Genomic DNA, 14896 nt, shown 5'->3' with positions numbered 1-14896 from the left:
GAGTAGTAAGTAACATGGGCTTCTTGCTCAGGGCTCCTTCCAACCTGGTTGGTCATCTGTTGTTTCCCTACGTCATCATGGGACTCAGCTCTTCCAGTCTTTTGCTGGTCCCTGGACTCAAGACTCTCCATTCTTGGAATGGCTCTCCCCACCCAACTTTTAGCTAGGCCTTTGGAAAAATTGTTCTCATAAGCCCTGATGGAGTGATCCTATCAGATCAGCTTCCTGGAGACTGAATTCTAACAAAGTATTAGGTTGGTGCAAACGTAATTGCAATTTTTGCAATTAGCCTTTTAAACAGCAATTACATCTGTACCAACCTAATATTAGGGGAGGACGGAGAGATGGCACTGCAAAGAAGGAATTTCAACTATTGTTAACTAAAACAGTGGAGGAATTATTTAGGGGAGGAATGGGTCTTATTCAATATCTTTCTACTCTGGCAATCAAAAAAGGCTAGACCTCAGTGCATCTATTTTCACATATTGGGTTTTTTATTTTTTAGTAACTTAGTAATATCTGACAACTATAAAACCAAAAATCTAGTATGCATATATTTATAATTCACTTTAAAAGCACTCATGAACTGAAAACCACACATATGGCTGGTAGAAGTGTAAATTGGTACAGTTGCTTTGGAAAAGGTTCGCATTTTGTTATAATGTTGATCACACACTTACTATACAACCCAGAAATCCCATTCCTATATATTTACCCAGGAGAAATGAAAATAGATTTTTATATAAGACCTGTATGCAAATGTTTATAGCAACATTATCCATAATAGCCAAAAACTGAAAACAACTGTAATGCCCATCAAATGGATAAACATATTTAGACCATGCATATAATGCATACCACTTAGTCATGAATAGGAATAAACTATTGATATGTGCAACAGATGGGTCACAGGCTCATTACGCCGAGTGAAAAAAGTCAGACACAAAAGAATACATGCTACATATGATTCCACTTATATGACAGTATAGCCCTGGCAAAACATAGAGACCAAAATTAGAGCAGCGGTTTCCAGGGGCTGGAGATGAGGTAAGGGGTTGATGGCAAAGGAGCAAATAGAACTTTGGAGGGTGATAGAATTGTTCTATATCATAATTGTGGTGTGGTCAGAGGACTGTACACATTTGCAAAAATTCATCAAACTGTACAGTTTTTTAGAGTTAATATATGTGAATTGCTCCTCAATAAATTTAATTTTAAAAGTGTATTAAAGAAAAGATGTGTTAGAAGATTTTTGGAATCTCAGAGCTGAGAAAAAATATGTTTTAAGAAAGAATTTATTGCATATTTGCTCTAAGACGGGCACTTTGCTGGAATCTAGAGATTCAGAGGTGAGAGACCTAGTCCATGACGTGAAGCAGCTCAGAGTCCAGTGGAGAAGAGAGAGGAGTGGACAAGACCACAGCCTGGAATGACACGTGCATTGGTGGAATATGTGCTGCAGGTTGGAGCACACAGCGGGGTAGCCAAACCAGACTTCTGGAAATGATGGGCTCCCAGGAAGAGAGATGCTTAAGCTGAGCCAAGGTTCTGTAGGAGTTAGTCAGCCAGATAAGAGAGAAAGACATCCTTAACTAAGGAAGTAAAAAGTACAAAACAGAGAGAGACAGTTTTCATGGATGAGCTCTAGTTTTGAAAATTGCCAAAATGAATAACGTAATGAATGAGGGAGAAAATTTAGACAAAGTGTCAGGAAATAAATTACATGGCAGTGAGACATATTAAAATGCAAGTTGTTCTTTCCAAGGAAGTGGTAGATGATCTTGAGAATCCAGAGAAAACCGATTTCATAAATAAACAGGACTGTTACATATTAAACACATGCATTCTTCGCTTAAGCATAATGACCTATCAATCATTCAGTGATTTGAGGATTAACACAGACTTTACTGATCTGTTCCATTTCTAATATCTCCTACTTTACTACTTCATGTCCTATCTGTTTACTTCAATCTGTTGATTTAATAGCTTGACTTCAACTTTCTTCTTCCTGTTGTTTTCGCCTTTAAAAAAATTAGGCCTATAAAATCTGGCTGGTTGTCATACTGTATCATTGTGGGACACACAGAAATTATTTATCATGATGTGTTACTTTATAGCACAAAAGTCCCTACCCAAAGAGGCAACAAAAACAGTACAATCTGATAATCTAACTAAAGCATGTATGTTAGTCTCATAAAGCAGGTTCTTGCATGTTATCCCATAATCCTTCTATTTCTACTCCATTGGCCAGAACTTAGTCACATGGCCATACATACCTGGAAGGGATGATGAGAAATGTAGTCTTTATTCCAAGCAGTCATGTGCCAAATGCTAGAAATAAAAAGATGCTGTCGGATAATCAGCAGTCTCTGAATCAAAGATGAGATTCCCCTTATCCCTCAGAAGACGGGGGCCATAGGGATAATGTATTTTTCTAGTTAAAACATGAACTCTAGAATTTAATTATCGAAACTTCCCTCTGATTTGGAGTTACTTGTTTTTTCATCCAATATAACCCTGGAACATCGCAGATTACTTTACAAAGCACTAAGGACAGTGCCTCCCATAGCATAAGTGCTGGATAAATACTGGCTATTATGGTCATGGTCTCTTTGTCAAGAAGCCATAAAACCTGACAGCTGCAAAAGGGATAATTTAGTCTAATCCTCTAACAAATTGGCCACATCTTTGGTAACAATACCTAATTGAACAAAATTAGTTGTGTTTTCCAGTCTTTATCTAGTAGCCTTTCCCAAATATGCATTCCAATATATCAAAGAGAATTGGCTTTCTTTTTGTAAATCAGACTTTTATTTCCAAGAATGTCACTGGAAACTGGGCAAGAAAATACTCTGAAATTTCAGCTTTCTGTGCATCTTTCACTGTGAACCAAAGTCAAGAATTACCAATTTGTTGTATATACTAGTGTTCTATTTTGGTAGATAAGATATTTCCTGATGGATAATTTGGCAAGACAGACCTGAGAAAACCTAGATAAGATTGTTGATCTATTATTTTATTTTATTAGGAAGCATCCTGGGTAATTTCCATAGCATCAAAATGACCTGGGGGGGAAAGAGGAATAACTACATATTTCCATTAACTACAATGTAATAACAAATAAATACTAGTGAGGACATTTCCATTAAATTTCCTTTTTTGTTTTTCGGAAATTAAATAGAAAACAGTATTGCAATTTACTTAGGGACAAACTGTTTTGAGAATTGAATTTATAATTAGGCCAAAAAACTAATTACCTGAATTATTATATATAGGAAATAAATTTGCCTCCAAACAACCTTAAAAGAGGAGTTGATCCAACAGATCTTGGATCATGTTCTTTAGGAAACTAATTTATCTTTTGAATACTCTCAGCAAAAATAAAAGCTTTCAAGTATTTCCTTATTCACTAATAAGTGTAAAGCATTAGCAATGTTTCTGACATCTTTGCCTCACAGCTATCCACAGTCTAAAATCAATGACTCCAATTTATTCTATCTCTTCTCCTTTACAAAACCCTCATTATTACAAGAAGTGGCTCCAAGAAATATCTTCCACGAAAAACCCTTCTCTTCGCAATCTCCACTTTTTCAAGCCCTTATTCTTTCCAAGGTTAGGCTGAGACCTGTGGGCACACTGATAGCCTTCAAACCATAACAATTTAACTCCACCTTCAAACCATAATTTGTAAACGTCTATTCAACACACAGTGCAGTTGGGATGAGGCCGGTTGCCTATTAATAAAAATGTGATGCCCTTCAAAAGAAGTGGCACTGGATATAATATAGTATTTTAACTTATTTGGAAATGTCTCCTAAGTTGCAATTTTTTCATCCCTTCCTTTATGATTGAAGAAAAGAAGGGATGAAAAAACTGTAACCTACATCACCAGAAGTTAAATGTCATAGATCTGTTGTATTTGTTTCCTGGGGCTTCCATCACAATGTAGTACAGATTGGACGACTTGACATAAATTTGTTTTCTCACCGTTCTAGAGGAAGCCCACGGTCAGTGTGGACAGGTTTGATTTCTCCAGAGGCCTCTCTCCTCAGCTGGCAGACTGCTATTTTCTCACTGTGTGTTCAGATGGCCGTCTGTTTATGTGTGCACACATGTGGTGTCTCTCTCCATATCTTACTCTCCTCTTCTTATAAGGACACCAAGCATATTGAATTAGGGCCCACCCTAACAACCCCACTTTAACTTAATTACCTCTTTAAGGCCCTATGTCCACACTTCAGTCACATTCTGAGGTACTGGGAGTTAGGGCTTCAACATATGAATTTGGGGGAGACCCAATTCAGCCCATAGCCCCTGGCCATCCTAGAATGTTAAAATCAGACAGGGAAGGAATTTACTTCAACTCCTGACAGCTTTTGATTACCAAATCCTGAAAGTAACTATCATCTCGCACTTCACTTTTAGATTCCAAATCATTTTCTACACAATTCGCAGAAACACAAGGAACAAAAACAAATCCTTTCACTAATTATTTCTGCTTGCTAAAATAGGGTCAGTGTCCTAAAAGAGAAAAAAACAAAAAAACAGCAAAACAATTTGTGCTTTTATTAAGTGCTTGTTCTCCCTTTAGCTTTCTTTTGTGACTTTTTGGGACCCCTTGGGAAATACAGTAAATGATTTAAAATTTAGGAAAAAAAATTTTAAATCACTCATTCTTTGGCAGCAACATCATGTCAACTGTATCAGTTGTGTTTTGGGCTACAAGTAATAGGAAATCTTACTAATTGGAATTTAAAGATTAAGGGCATTTATTATCTAGCAAGAAGCCCAGTTTCAAGTTCATGGGTTCAGCAGCAAAATGAAGATGGAGCCGATGGTTTCCCATCTCTTCCCTCTGTTGTGTCAGAAGTTGGTTTCTGTGCATTGTGGTTGCAAGGTGGCTGCCAGGCATTAGCCCCTCACATAAGTGCACATAGAGGCTGGAAAGGAAGACTTTACCCTCCTGAATCTCTTTTTGTCAGGGAGGAAAGCTTTGCCCAGAAGACTAACCCTTATGCCTCATGGTCCTGAAGGGTAGCAGAATATGACATCCCAAAATATGAATGTAGGACTTTAGGACATATCACCCCCAAATATGTGGCTTTGGTATACTGCTTGTTTTCAGCTCTAGGCACTTGAAAAACAGCAAATGCAGGGAGAGACTTTCTCTGAACCCCACTCCTCCTTTTCTGCCTAAAGATAGATCCTCCAAAAGGAACTCAATGGTCATAAATCCCCTTGCTGGGAGTTTCATCAACCAGGGAAGATTGACTCTTATCACAGTAGAGGACACTAGAAGTCAATACCATATCCAGGCAAACCTTGTCACAAACTATCGTACCTCTCATCTCTATTTCTAAGGGCCCATTTACCTTTCCTAAAAATAATTTACTCTTCCCTAAGGGGCCTATATCCCCTCTCCCCTTTCCCTATTAAGATACTATTTTAAGCCTAATTTCTAAGCTACCATAGGGAGTTACTCATTTTTCTCTGGGTATACATCTCCCATGTATACATGAGGTATATATGAGGTCAGATAATTAAGTTCGAGAACTCATCCTAGAAAAAGTGTTATGTACTTCATTGCTGAATGTCATTACAGTCACCTTCGAAGTACTCCCCTTGGGAAGCTATGCATTGACAACAGCGCTTAGTCCACCCTTGAAACCAATTTTGGAACTCTTTTGTGGAACGGCCATCAGAGCTTTAGTCGTATTACCCTTGATGTCCTGAATGTCATCAAAATGTCTTCCTTTCAATATTTCCTTTATTTTGGGGTAAAGAAAAATGTTACCGTGGGCCAGGTCAGGTGAGTAGGGAGGGTGTTCCAATACAGTTATTTATTTACTGGCTAAAAACTCCCTCACAGACAGTGCTGTGTCAGCTGGTGCATTGTTGTGATGCAAGAGCTATGAATTGTTGGTGGAAAGTTCAGGTTGTTTTTGTCTAACTTTTTCACACAGCCTTTTCAGCACTTCCAAATAGTAAACTTGGTTAACTGTTTGTCCAGTTTGTACAAATTCATAATGAATAATCCCTCTGATATCAAAAATTTAGCAAAATTGTTGCAACAAGTTCACGAACTTAATTGTCAGGCCTCGTATGTTAATAACTGCTTGTTTTTCTCTGTTCATATGTATTTTATTACAGGGACCTCAGACAAGAACTCAGAAGGGTAGAGGGAAAGTTATGTTTCCTCCCATACAGTTCCAACTTTTCCCAAGCCATCCTTGGTAAAGGGAAATGGAATTCATTCCATTGCTTTTCACACAAATACACAGCAGAGATGGACTCTTCCTGGAGAGAAGTGCTTTTTAACTAATTCCCTCAGAAGGGCACCAGCCACTTCAACAGGAATGGAATTAATTTGCATTTCCCCAGAACTGCAAATTGAGTTCATCAGCATGATTCTCCCAATGTATTCTGTAATGTTTTAGTGCCTTGTTCCAATTACCTAGTGCTGCATAAAAAGTCACCCTCAAACATGACTTAAAACAATAATGTGCATTTATGTTGCTCACTGATCTAGGTCTACATGGACTCAGCTAAGCAATTCCCTTTTGGAGTCTATGCAGTTGCAGTCAGGCAGTGGCTGGGGCGAGGGTCATCTTCAAAGCTTCTTCACTCAGACCTGCCACTTGGGCTGGAACCACTCACACAGCTGCAAGCTAGAACAGCTGGGCTCCTTGGACATTTCTCTCTCATTCTCTCTAGGATGTCTCCTCACTTGGTGACCTCAGATGGACTTTTTACATGGCAGCTGAGACTTCATTAGTGAGTGTCCCAAGAGAAACTGTCAGAAGCTGCACGGCCTTTTCTAACCTAGCTCCAGAAGTCACACAGCATCACTTCATCTACATTTATTCATCAAGGCTGCCATAAGACAGCCCAGGTTCAAGGGGAGGGAACATAGACTCCACCTCTTGATAGGAGGAATGTCAGAGAATTGGTGGACATATTTTAAATACCAATTCTATTTTGTTTATATAAAATAGAATTGAACATATGAGTCTATACATACCAGTTATGTACAAGCAAAATCTATACTTATCCCCTATTTTGTCATCATAAAATTGAGTTTCTATCTAACTTGGTAACAGAGGGAAAAGAGCTTTCCTGTAATCTTTAAAAACTTGTCTTACTAGTTTTTAGGACTTCCACTTTTATCCTTGATGTTATAAATGTATTTTTTTTTTTTTTTTGGAAACTGCATTTGTTAAATTGTGGGAAACTGTCCACAGAGAGTTGTAAACTCTATTTGCCAAGGAAGTTTGATTTTATCCACTAACCTTGAACAATTGGTCCACTGATTTTTAATCTTGCCAATATAGTTAATCAAAACAAAACAAAAACACTCTAGTATAGTTTCTTAAAATTAGGGACATTGCTAAAAGCGTTCCTACTTATAAAAACTATATTCTACAAAATAACTTTAACAGACCAACTTTAAAACACAATGTAGGGAGATCCAAGATGGTAGAGCAGGTAAGTGCTGTGCTTGTATCATCCTGTGAACACATCAAAATTATGACTAAATTATAGAATAATCAAACTAGACAATCGTCTGAGGTTTAACTGAACAGAAGCTTTATAACTAAGGTTATAAATAAGAAGCCACACTGAGACTGGTAGGAGGAGCAGAGACATGAAACGGGCTGGTCCCACACTCATGTGTGGCGGTTGAATTTCAGGAGAGAGATCTCAGTCACAGAGGTTCCCCATGAAGGAGTGAGGGACCCTAGCCCCCCACACTAGACTGCTCAGCATGGAGTATTGCTGCCAGGAAGAGGAGCCCCCATAACTTCTGGATGTGAAAAACAGTGGGGATTCCAACCACCAGGGTGGGACAGAAGGCTGTGGGAAACCCAGGCAGTCTCTTAAATGGCTCACGAAGACACTCACCCTGGGCTCCAGCAGAGGGACAGTGACTCTGAGAGTGTCACAGACATATGGGGAGAGACTGAGTTGTATAACTCTGGGGACTGGACCTCACAGTTCCTTTTCCCTGTGTGGAGGCCTTCTCCCATGTAGCACGCAAGTGGGCACCATCCTGTATTGAGCCCACCCCCATAGGCCAAATCTGAATCTGATTGGCCCAATGAGTTCTGCTGCTCCACCCTGCTGACTCACTGAGATCTTGCCTCACCCAGCTTGCATACCGTAGGAGGCTTTATCAGCAGCTGAACCTTTATCAGCTGGTAGTAGGCCTTGGAGCGTCCTGGCTTTTTGCAGAGCTACCCGAGACCCGGTACTGGCAGCAGCCATCCTCAGTTCACAGCGTGGCCTCTCCCATATGCTTCCAGGTCTAGCACAGGCACTGACCAACTGTGGATTGCTTTGTACTCCTACCAGGTACTCCCCAGCCAGTCACAGGCAGGGGCTGACCTGGGCCTGCACCAGAGCCCCTCCCAAGAGGCTCCAGAACCAACATACTTAAAGGTTGGCTTCAGACCACAGCAGAGCACCATCCAATTAGCACCAAAATCAGCACACACAAAGGGCAGTCCCTACAGGCACCAGAGCCCACTGTGGCAAATCCTGCTCCATGGGGTAAGCCCCCAGCACAGTAGCCCATAAGCTATGGACATGGCTAAACCCCATAGCCAGTCTGCCTAAGGTTCAATACCACCCACTGATGTGCCAATAGCAATCAAGGCTCAACTATAACAGGAGAGCACACACAATCCTTACAAGGGACATTCCTGGAGCACCCAGCTCAGGTGACCAGGAAGAATGCCACTGAGCCTCACAGGACCACTGCTACATAAGGCCACCCAGCAAGATTGGGAGACATAACAGCCTACATAATACATAGAAACAAACACAGAGAAACAGCCAAAATAAGGAAACAAAGAAATATGTCCTGAATGAAAGAACAGGAGAGAACTCCAGAAAAAGAATAAACAAAATGGAGGCAAGCAACCTACCAGAGATAGAGTTCAAAACAGTGGTTATAAAAATGCTCAAGATACTTAGTGAGAACTTCAGCAGAAAGAGAGCAAGCATGTAAAAGGACATAGAAACCATACAAAAGAACTAGTTAGAAGTGAAGAGTACAGTAACTGAAATGAAGAATGCACTAAAAGAAAGCACCAGCAAACTAAATGAAGCAGAGGATCTAATCAGTGATTTGGAAGACAAGGTAGCAGAAAACATACAATTGGAATGGCAAAAAGAAAAAGAATCCAAAAGAGAAAAAAAAAAAAGAGAATAGTTTAAGAGACCTCTTGGACAACATCACGCATAACAACATTCACATCAGAGGGGTACCAGTAAAAGAAGAGAGACAGCAAGGGATTGAGAATCTATTTGAAGAAATAATAATTGGAAAACTCTCCTAACCTGGTGAAGGAAATAGACATACAAGACCAGGAAGACAGAGTCCCAAATGAGATGAACCCAAACAGGACCACACCAAGACACATTATAATTAAAATGGCAAGGGTTAAAGACAAAAAGAGAATCCTAAAAGCAGCAAGAGAAATGTGTTTAGTTCTCTACAAGGGAGCTCCCATAAGACGGTCAGCTGATTTCTCAACAGAAATTTTACAGGCCAGAAAGGATTGTCATGAACTATTCAAAGTGATGAAAAGCAAGGCCCTATAACTAAGGGTACTCTACCCAGCAAAGCTATCATTTAGAATTGGGCAGATAAAGAGCTTCTCAGACAAGAAAAGGTTAGAGGAATTCATAACCACCAAACCAGCATTACAAAGGAATGTTAGAGGGACTTATTTAAGACAGAAAAAAAAGATCAAAAATATGAATAATGAAATGGCAATAGCTACATATCTGTCAACAGTACTTTCAATGTAAATGGATTAAATGCTCCAATCAAAAGACATAGGGTGGCTGAATGGATAAGAAAACAAAACCTTACATATGCTGCCTACAAAAGACTCACTTCAGATTGAAAGACACACACAGACAGAAAGTAAAGGGATGGAAAAAGTAATTTCACGAAGATGGAAACAAAAAAGGCTGAGTCAGCAATACTTATACCAGACAAAATAAACTTAAAACAAAGACTATAACAATAGACAAAGAAGGACCAAGTAATCTTACTTTCTGGTATTTATCTGAAAAAACCCAAAACACTACTTCGAGGGGACGTGTGCATCCATATGTTCATTACAGTGTTGTTTACAACAGCCAAGATGTGGAGGCAGCCTGGGTGTCCATCAAGGAACGAATGGATAAAAAGGAGGTGGTGTATATATACAATGGAATGTTGCTCGGCCAGGGAAGAGAATGGGCTCTTGCCGTCTGCAGTGGTATGGATGGACCTGGAGGGTATTGTGCTAAGTGAAGTATGTTAGACAGTGAAAGACAGATGCAATGTGATTTAGCTTATATGTGGAATCTAAAGAACAAAATAAACAAACGAAACAGAAACAGACTCATAGATAGAGAACATTTTGATGGTTGCCAGATGAAAGGGGGTTTGGAGAGCAGGTGAAAAAGGGGAAGGGATTAAGAAGTACAAATTGGTTGTTACAAAGTAGTCATAGAGATATACAGCATAGCATAAGAATTATAGTCTATAGTATCTTAATAATTTTGTATGGTGCCAGATGGGTACTAGATTTATCAGGGTGAGAAATGGGATGGGGTTTGGGAGGCAGGGTGAAAAGGTGAAGGGGGGAAAGGGGGATCAAATATATGGTGATGGAAGAACTGACTCTGGGTGGTGAACACCCAATGGAATTTATAGATGATGTAATACAGAATTGTACACCTGAAATCTATGTAATTTTACTAACAATTGTCACCCCAATAAATAAATTTTTAAAAAGTGAAAAAAAAAAAAAAGATGAAGGGATTAAGAAGTACAAATTGGTAGTTTCAAAATAATCATGGGGATGTAAAGTAAAACACAGGAAGTGTAGTCAATGATATGGAAATAACTATGTATAGTGCCAGGTGGGTTCCAGACTAGTTAGGGAGATCACTTCTTAAATTATATAAATGTCTGACCATATGCTATACACCTGAAATTAATATAAAATAATATTGAATGTCAACTGTAACTGAAAAGTTAAAAAGAGGAGGGAAAGGTGAAGGGAAATAAGTGGTCCAAATTCCCCGGTATTACGGGGATGTAATGTACAACATAGGGAATATAATCAATAATATTTTGGTAGCGTGATATGGTATCAGATGGCTACTGGACTTATCATGGTGATCACTTCTTTAGGTATATAAATGTTGAATAACTATGGTGTACACCTGAAACTAATATAATATTGTATACTAAGTACATTTTTAATAAAAATCTTTTTAAAAAACCCACAATGTGGTCTTGATTTGCCATAACCATGGCCTCGACCATTTTACCAAGCGAGCCCTAGTGGAATGCCCTACCTCTTTGATTTTCTTCATCCACTCTGCTTGGTAGATGTCAAACTCTGAATAAGAAGCACATGTGGAAGATAGTTAGAAGGTCAGTCTCAAAAAAATAAAATTTGTGAAAATCTCAGAAACATGATAGAAAATGAAAAGAGGTAATATAGGGAATTAAATTGTGAAATATGTCACAATCCTATTTTTTTTGTTTGTGACAGTGTAAAATTTACATCGATATTAAAACTGAAAACAAAGGAAATCCGTAAGTGTCTCATAAAGATTCATAATACCACCCTGTCAGAGGGTGCTCTGCACTTCCAACCCCAAGTTTTGCAGTTCCAATGAAGTTCACGTACACAGGTGTTAGGGACACACTACAAGACAACCACCCTCGTGTCTTTACAAACTGACAAAAGCAAAAGGGGTGGAGGAGCACTCTTCCAGCTTACAAGAGCCTTGGACACGACAAACAGATACAGTACATGGTCCTTGGTAAGAGCCTGACTTGAAAAGAAAAAACATAAAAAGCATTTGGGGGTCAGCGGAGGCAACTGAATATGGGCAGTACATTAGGAAATAATTGTTCATTCATTAGGAGTGATAATGCTACTATGTTATACAGAATAATATGCTGAGGTATTTGGGAGTGAAATTTCATATAGTCTACAATTAAAAATGGTTTAGTGAAGAAATACACACAGATGAATCATATGTGGCAAGATTATAACAATTTTCAGACATAGATGGTGGCGATGTAAGTGCTGATTATACTTTTTAAAATTTTTCCCTACATCTGAAAATTTTCACAATAAAAAGGTGTTTTTAAAGTACATGAGGACATTATTCCTGTCCCAAATTTTTTAAATATTCTTTAAATGAGAAGAAAGTCATGCTAAAAAGGAAAGAAGGTTTAAGAAGGTCGGACCCATAACTTCCAAAAAGAGCTAGCAGGCACAGCAAAGCACTCTTCTTCAGATGTTAAGTCCATCATCGTTGAAACAAAACTAGGAATTTGGGTTCGCCCTTAGATTTCCGTGCTGGACAGTGTGATGCCCACAGTGCCTCGCTCATGCGTGTCAGGCTAAAAGACCAAGGTGCAGTTAGCCAAGAGCCGACCAAGTCCACCAGAGGTAAACAGTGTTGGACTCTGTATTGGTGCCAGTGTTTCTGACTCCCAAACTAAATGAAACAACTGGTCAGAATAAGCCTCTGAGGCATGATGTAGCAATAACAATGAGTTACCATAACTATATCATAACTATATATCATAACTATCAATAGTAAAGATGTCTAACGTTTATCAAGCACTCAGTGAGAGGCAGGATAAATTGGTAGGGACGTTAAAGATGATGCATCAGTAGAAATGCCAGATAAGGCATGTTGCACACACTGAGCTACAAGGTCACAATGAAGTCTTCCCTTAGGCCAGGTGTTGTTATTACCTGTACGTGTGAGCAGTGCTATAGTTCAGAGAAAAGAACTTCTGACTGGCAACAGTTTTACTAAAACATTGTGTGCTTTTACTGAAATATTATTTAATTGTAACTGGATGAATGTGAAGTTTTCCTTTTTCTTCTTATCCAATACTGCTCCCTGGTGGTGCCATGGCCCCTTTGCAGTGCCTGTGAACTCAAGGAGGTACAGAAAGGGAAGTGGAAACACCCATCAACTAATTGCTAGTGGATCTGATTTGTGAACATTTGTTTCAAGTTGAACCATTTTAAGAAGCGTTTATTTCCCTTGTTTTGTCCCTCTAGGAATACTATGTTCTATCATAAAGTATCATGCCCTATGGGTCCTAACCTTTTATCACAGGGTGCACTGGGAAAAGGCAATGACCTCTGAAAGGCAATGACCTCTGAAAAAAATGATGTGAAAGGGAAAAGCAGATCTTCCATTGGCTTCACGCAAGCGCCAATTCCTGTTCCCTGGCTGTGACTGAGAGCAGCTTCTTTATAGAGGCACAAAGGGAAGAGGACTTTCACAAGTCCCGGAATTTGAATCTGATTGAAACATGGTGCTAAGAAGGTTTTCAATCTTGATGTACGTAATAAATGCCCCAAATCCTTGTTATGTCAAAAGTGGAGCTGTTTTCTGTTTTGCAAGAGGTGATGGTGATGACTTGGGTACTCCTTTGGGGGCCTGCTCTTAACCTTATTTTGGGAAGATTCCCCCTCCATAGGCCAAGGGACTGTTCCAAGATAAAGCTGAGACTCTAGAATCATCTGAAAGATGGTCAATGCAGCAGGTAAACTTAAACCTTCCAATTGTTTCATAAACAAAACAAAAATGTCATTTGTTTTCTACCGTTTCCCTGAAAATAAGACCTAGCTGGACAATCAGCTCTAATGCGTCTTTTGGAGCAAAAATTAATATAAGACCAGGTATTATATTATAAGATATATACTTATTACTATAAGACCGGGTCTTATAATATAATACCCGGTCTTATATTAATTTTTGCTCCAAAAGACGCATTAGAGCTGATTGTCCGGCTAGGTCTTATTTTCAGAGAAACACGGTAGTATGTGTTGAGGCATTATATCCCTAAAATGGTTGCTTCTTTTTGTGGCACAGGAGGGTCTTATTGGAGGGGTGCTCACAGGAGCCCAAAGCTGAAACTGCCAGAGTCACTAGAAACTTAGCAACACTCTGGCCTCCAGAATTGGTCTGCAGGCCTTGCTGAGGAAGCATAGCTCCGTATATGACTCATTCAGAGCAGGGATTTGGTCTGTCTTGTTTATGGATGTATGTATACCTCAGAGCCTAGAAACTTGCCGGGTTCATAGACATTTCAATGTTTGTTGAATGAATAACTAAAGGGAATGTGCTGCCCCTTTCCCCATACATACCAGTTCTGCCCTGCAATGCCGGGAAGGGTAGATTTGGGAGAATTCGAAGACAGAATCTTCGAACAGTGCCTGGCTGAGTTGACTTCTCAGGATGTTGGTGAAGCAGTATGACAAGAAGGGAAGAAGGGAGGAATGTGGAGAATCATGTTCCTGGGCATATGTGATATGCTGATGACTCACAAAAATGAACTCGGACACATTGAAGGATAGCGGTGTTTTTGTGTGGACAAGGGATGCTCAGAATCATGGTTATTTGGACACTAAGGTAAATGTGACCTCGACTGGCTCCCAAGTGGGTGTGACCTTCAGCGTAACTAACACGACACAGCATTAACCACCTCATGTCTCCTGAGCAGCTCTTCTCTGTTCTACTCTTCTCATATTCTTAAATGGGAGTGTCTTGGAAGTTAGGTCAACTTCTTGAAGAAAAATGCTGCAACTGTAAATTATAACTTCTAGTCCTAAAGCATCTCCACTTCCAATTTTTCTTCTGATTATTGAAAGCAGAAATCTAAGAAAAATGCCACTGACCCTGTTTACAAATTTACCCATTCTTCTCTTAATTCTGCTCTCTTTGTAGCAGTTTTTCTGCTTCTCACACAAAACATAAAGACATTGGTTATTATTAATATCCTTATTAGCACCGCCTGCCATCTTACTCTCATTCAAGAGGACAATTCACTGCCCTCAGTATCTAA

At 39.3% G+C, this 14896-nt stretch overlaps 1 long non-coding RNA gene across 1 annotated transcript; it reads right to left on the bottom strand.

Annotated features, from left to right (window-relative positions):
* Positions 1 to 473: 473 nt before the first annotated feature.
* Positions 474 to 13672, bottom strand: LOC141571673 (uncharacterized). Its single transcript, XR_012496646.2, has 2 exons — positions 2277 to 13672; positions 474 to 1592 (listed from the first exon to the last, which is right to left on the bottom strand). It is a non-coding gene; the product is annotated as an uncharacterized LOC141571673 (long non-coding RNA).
* Positions 13673 to 14896: the final 1224 nt, after the last annotated feature.

Source organism: Rhinolophus sinicus, chromosome 2 (assembly GCF_057876585.1).
Source record: "Rhinolophus sinicus isolate RSI-liver-muscle chromosome 2, RSI-T2T, whole genome shotgun sequence".
Classification (NCBI taxonomy): Eukaryota; Metazoa; Chordata; class Mammalia; order Chiroptera; family Rhinolophidae; genus Rhinolophus; species Rhinolophus sinicus.
This window is presented reverse-complemented; position numbering and strand designations above follow the sequence as displayed.